Here is a 6,188-nt window from a genome sequence, read left to right on the forward strand (position 1 = left end):
AAAGGCCAGACATTATTCTATTTTCTATCGCTTTGAAATTCCAAACATTTTATGGGATATTCTACTGTGTAAAATACTATTTTATCTGGAGAATGAAAATATACTTTTTTTTTTCCAATTTCTCTTTACCCTCACCCAAGAGAACTCCAAAGCCCCAGAACCACGCTCACCTTAGCTTCAGGCTCAGGGTGACCTTCTGCAGCTAGAGAACCTTCAATCCTCTTTAGTGGTTGTGGAGTCGCCCAACCCACCCTTGTTGTCTGCCTAGCTCCGCCCCCAGGGCACTCTCCCAATCATAGCTGCCCGGCCAGGCCCCATTAGTGCCCCCTTCTCTCACTCCTCACAACACTGTGGATTCACTAGCCTACTTCTCTGTGGGGGCAGCAGGACCTTGCTGCAGCACCCCTGAGGACCAGGACCTCCTGGCACCAGGAGCTGCCAGGCTTGGCAAGACTCCTGTGGCAACCGCCAGAAGGTTCCCTGGAATATGTATGCTTCCCACTGTGACGTTGAGGCATGTCTGTTCCGTCTCTGTTCTGCTCAACACAGTTAGGCTAGAACCAAAGGTTCTATTCTGGTTGCGTTCCATAGCCAAAGACGGAGCTCCCGCTCCCAGGGACCTTCGATGTTTTGGGTTTTCACCAGGATCTCTTTATTATAGGACGTAGTATGACGGCTGCCCAAGGACTTCTACTGAGAAAGAAAGGGAGGGGCTTTTTGACTTTGTTTTGAACTTTTAAAATGATATATTTTTATTATTTGAGATTTTCTTACATCCATAAAATGTATCTTGTCTCCTCCTAACTTGTCATTTCGCCACTCTCTTTCACATTCTCATCTTTCTTTTCTTTATAACCCACTACGTACAATTTGCACGGTCCATATGCTCACAGGAAAGTGGTTGACAGACCTTGTTTATTTGTTAAGAATATTCCCAAGTAGTGAGTGAAAAGCGATGTTACAAAATTCGACTTTCAGTCACAAGAATTGTAGCCAGAAACCCTTTCATGGTACCAAAATTTTGGTTTAGCACCAAATAGCATTGCTCTGACTTTGTAAAAAAAATAAATAATAATAATAATAATAATAATAATAATAATAATAATAATAAATATTTAGAAAAAAGTTAGGGATTTCTATTGATTCTAGGGTCCCTCGGTAACTTCACAAATCCCAGGTAGTTGGCCAGGTTTCCAGTACTGAGCATGATTTTCCTCTTGTTGATCAAGTCTTAAGTCCTCAATGAGAGGTCTGTTATGGCCAAGGTATATAGGCCACTACCATACCCATAGGGTAATCATGCCATCCTGGTTGGTCATAGTGGCTTCCTTTCTTCTTCGGAAGCTTGTATAGCACCTTCTGGCATCATAAAAGCCAGTCCTCAGGAAGGAGGCATTCAGTTCATTCACCTTGGGTCTTCTGTGGTACTGAGTACAAGCGCTTTGTGTCTTCATCAATAAGACCTTACCTTCTATCTCTGGGGTTGGGGGCAACCAAGGGCAATATCAATAGCCTATAATGTTTGGAAATATCTTGGACAGCTTTGACCATCAACTCAAAAGAGACACCACCACCACCACCACTACCACCATCACCACCACCACCATCACCACCACCACCATCACCACCACCACCACCACCATCACCACCACCACCATCACCACCACCACCACCACCACCATCACCACCATCACCACCACCACCATCACCACCACCACCACCACCACCATCACCACCACCACCATCACCACCACCACCATCACCACCATCACCACTACCACCATCACCACCACCACCATCACCATCACCACCACCACCACCATCACCACCACCACCATCACCACCACCACCACCACCACCACCACCATCACCACCACCACCATCACCACCACCACCACCACCATCACCACCACCACCATCACCACCACCACCACCACCATCACCACCATCACCATCACCACCACCACCACCACCATCACCACCATCACCACCACCACCATCACCACTACCACCATCACCACCACCACCATCACCATCACCACCACCACCACCATCACCACCACCACCATCACCACCACCACCACCACCACCACCACCATCACCACCACCACCATCACCACCACCACCACCACCATCACCACCACCACCATCACCACCACCACCACCACCATCACCACCATCACCATCACCACCACCACCACCACCATCAATCACCATCACCACCACCACCATCACCACCACCACCACCATCACCACCACCACCATCACCACCACCACCATCACCACCACCATCACCACCACCACCATCACCACCACCACCATCACCACCACCACCACCACCATCACCACCATCACCATCACCACCACCACCACCACCATCAATCACCATCACCACCACCACCATCACCACCACCACCACCACCATCACCACCACCACCATCACCACCACCATCACCACCACCACCATCACCACCACCACCATCACCACCACCACCACCATCACCATCACCACCATCACCACCACCACCATCACCACCACCACCATCACCACCATCACCACCACCACCACCATCACCATCACCACCATCACCACCACCACCATCACCACCATCACCACCACCACCACCATCACCATCACCACCATCACCACCACCACCATCACCACCATCACCACCACCACCATCACCACCACCACCATCACCACCATCACCACCATCACCACCACCACCACCACCATCACCACCATCACCACCACCACCATCACCACCATCACCACCATTACCACCACCACCACCACCACCACCATCACCACCACCATTATAATCATTGAGTCTACTCTGACGGAGTAGACTTGCCTGGTATGGAGCATGCTATGTAGATATATAGACCAGGCTAGCTTTGATCTCACGAAGATTAAGGAATAGAGTCCCGTGTTGTCCTTGGAAGCCAACTGGAGGCCATTTTTAGACTTGGACAAAGAGTACCAAGATAGACCAAATGTTAGTCTAGAGTGAAGGATGGGGGGTTCTAAGACAGGTTCCTATATGGACCCTACTTCTTCCTGATGCTGTCAGGGAGTCACGGACTATAAGAGCTCCCACAACTTGTCTTAAGGGTAAAATTTGCTAAAACTTAATGGTTGTTGTCTATAAGCAATGTAGTGGTTGTAGACGTGTACTACCGAGAAGTATAAAGAGTCCTGGCAGAATTCCCACAAGTAATCAAAGCATCTTAAAGGCCATGTTTACCTTTAAAAAACAGATTTTGGTAATTTAATTTACCCAAAATGGTAATTAGTTGAAATGTTTCTTTTCAAATTTTAATTTTTTTCTAGTTTTTTTTTCTGCCACTAGTTGCCATTCTAACTCCAACTGATCTATGTCCAGTGCCCATAAAGCCACCAAGGGAGGATGCACTCTTTATAGCGCCCACCTCCAGAACTCCAAGCTCCATATCCAGAGGCCTGATACCCCCAGTTTTATATCATATTTATTCTGAGTAACTTCCAAAATGACATCCTCTTCAACTGACATTTTTTGTCAGTTGGCTCTCCTGCTTTTGAACAGCTGCTTATTCCCAAATTTGAAAGTGATAAGAATGAGTGGGTGTGCGTGTGTGTGTGTGCCTGTGTGTGTGTGTGTGAGTGTGTGTGCGTGTGTGTGTGTGTGTGTGTGTGTGTGTGTGTGTGTGTAGTTTAGCCCATACATCTAAACCTTATCTATGAAGCCTTCCCAGAGATGAAAATATTATTTTTCCAAACCTCTGCCTCGCCATAACCAGTATCGTTGGTGTCTTCCATCATCTCACCAAGGAAGAGAAAATATAAGAAGTTCCATTACCTACACATTTGTCTTTTCGTCTCATCTCCATTTAGATCTAGCTTTTGATATCAACCAATGTCCAGATTGTGCATGGTCTCTCTCACAGATGTATGTGTTCTTCTGCTTGGAATGATCTTCCTTCTTCTTTACTTTTAGAGCTCAGCTGAAGGGTCATATTCTAGGCAGGACTTTTTCTGGTATTACCAATACTGGTTACTAAGTCTCTGCAGTCCAAAACTCTTTAAACAGAATTCGACTATGTCATGTATCATCTCAGCATAATAATTCACGTTAGCTCCAGTTACATGGGCATGCTGGGAGATGCAACTATATTTTTTTTTTAATGTCTCAAAGCCTTTCTATGGCAAGTGCTTCATTGCGGCTGCAGGGTTCTTATTTTTGTTTGTTTGGGTGGTAGGATGGTCAATTGGTTACTTGGTTGGTTGGTTTTGTGTTTCCTTTAATAGCAAACAGGAAAGGAAAGGTGGAAGAATGAAGTGCATTTGGGGGAAAAAGACATTCGAAGTGTGAGAAACAGTCATGGCTGGTTTTAAGTATAACAACCAGAAGGGAGTAAAACAAAGTAAGATTAATCCATGAGGCTCAAAAGTTTACCCACCTTTAAAAGATAGCTGTTCTAGACAAGGAAGAAAGTGTGAGAGTTGCTGGTATCAAGATAGAATCGTTCTTGCCAGATCTACACAAAATTAGAGTCCAGAAATAGTTAAAGCAGAATGTCTGTGTGAGATGATATTTCGTCAGAGACTTTCTATAAAACAGAACTTCCTTCAGGCTCTGTTTACCCCATGGGTGTCCTGGCCCATATGCACAGCTTTCTATAACAGTACACTGTGGCAAACCAGACACAATGCTGTAGACATCTAGCCAGCATTTACGTCACCTCCATTAGCAGTCAGCTTAGTAGCAAACTGAGACATCAGGTCTTATATCAATGTCTCTAGTTTTGCCTTTATGCACCAGTCAGGTTAGCAATACCTAAACTGCCTCAGAGTTTCTTCTGCAGAGGGAAGACAAGAACTTGAAGCCTACAGAACAGGCCAACGATAAAAAAAGACTTAGAAGAGTGACAATGGGAAAGAAAGGGTGAGGGAGAAGACACTACTCAGAAAGACAAGAAAACTTTAACTGACTAATTACAAGGAGAAAGAGAGAGGGAACAAGAAGTAACCATGACTCAGAACTATGACTCAGAACTTTCCAGGTTAAGTTAACTGGAACTGTCCTAAGGTAAACAACAGAAATGGAAGACCCTGGGAGGCCCGCTCTTCTCAGGGCAGTGGAGGTGGTCAGGGAAGGAGTTAATCTGTGGAAAATGGGAGGGGAGGAGGAGATAGGAGGAGTGGAGGGAAGGGAAGTTGCAGGCAGGATATATTGAATGAGAGAAGAATAAAGAAAACAAAAAAAAATGATGAAAGAAATTAACCTTAAAATAGAAAGCTAGCTGGGCTGGAGAGATGGCTCCGTGGTTAGAGCACCCGACTGCTCTTCCTGAGGTCCTGAGTTCAATTCCCAGCAACCACATGGTGGCTCACAACCATCTGTAATGAGACCTAATGCCCTCTTCTGGTGTGTCTGAAGACAGCTACAGTGTACTTATATATAATAAATGAATAAATCTAAAAAAAAAAAAAAAGAATAGAAAGCTAGCAATATCCAGCACCAAGAATTAAAGTGGCAGTAATATTATTAATAGTATATTATATATTTACAATTGTACCTATTAATAATTTTGGTGATCATTATTGCTGTTCCATTTCAAAAAGAATATGAAAGACACGGGGAAAGGTCAACAAACTGAGATGATGTGACATTTAAAAGGCATAGGTTCAGCCCTTGGTCCTGCCAAGACTGAACCCCCAGTGAACATGATTGTTGGGGGGAGGGCGGTAATGGGGGGAGGATGGGTAGGGGAACACACAAATAGAAGGGGAGCGGGAGGGATTAGGGGGATGTTGGCCTGGAAACCGGGAAAGGGAATAACAATCGAAATGTAAATAAGAAATACCCAAGTTAATAAAGATGGGGAAAAAAAGGCATGGGTTCAAGAAAATGCTCCCCAGAGTTCTCTGTGAGTTCCCCCAAGGTCTTTCTGAGGTAGAAGTAGAAACTTACAACATAGGCAGGAGATAAGAAATGCAGATGAGGGCTAACAAATGTGATTGAGAAGGGAGACTTGGGATGGAAAACAGTGGATAAAAATGAATTTCTAACTGGATTATGCACCTTGTAAATTTTGCAACATAAGAGCCATTCATAAAGCGGGAGAAGCTGTGGCTTCCTTTACAAATGTGTCACAGTGTGGTACACTGCAGGCTCCCATAAATAAGAAAATGCAGGGAAGGCAGT

General features: G+C 45.1%; 1 protein-coding gene across 6 annotated transcripts in view; it reads right to left on the reverse strand.

Annotated features, from left to right (window-relative positions):
- The window catches only part of LOC134483165 (IQ domain-containing protein M-like), a 249,989-nt gene extending 249,487 nt beyond the window's left edge, over positions 1 to 502 (reverse strand). For 2 of the 6 annotated variants that reach the window (XM_063278427.1, XM_063278432.1), the window contains exon 1: positions 171 to 496. The gene's annotated coding sequence lies outside the window, so the exon portion shown is untranslated. Of the gene's footprint in view, positions 1 to 170 lie in introns of all 6 variants that reach the window. The other 4 variants (XM_063278429.1, XM_063278428.1, XM_063278426.1 and 1 more) reach the window with 4 other exon arrangements.
- Positions 503 to 6,188: the final 5,686 nt, after the last annotated feature.

Source organism: Rattus norvegicus, chromosome 19 (genome assembly GCF_036323735.1).
Source record: "Rattus norvegicus strain BN/NHsdMcwi chromosome 19, GRCr8, whole genome shotgun sequence".
In the NCBI taxonomy this organism is placed as follows: Eukaryota; Metazoa; Chordata; class Mammalia; order Rodentia; family Muridae; genus Rattus; species Rattus norvegicus.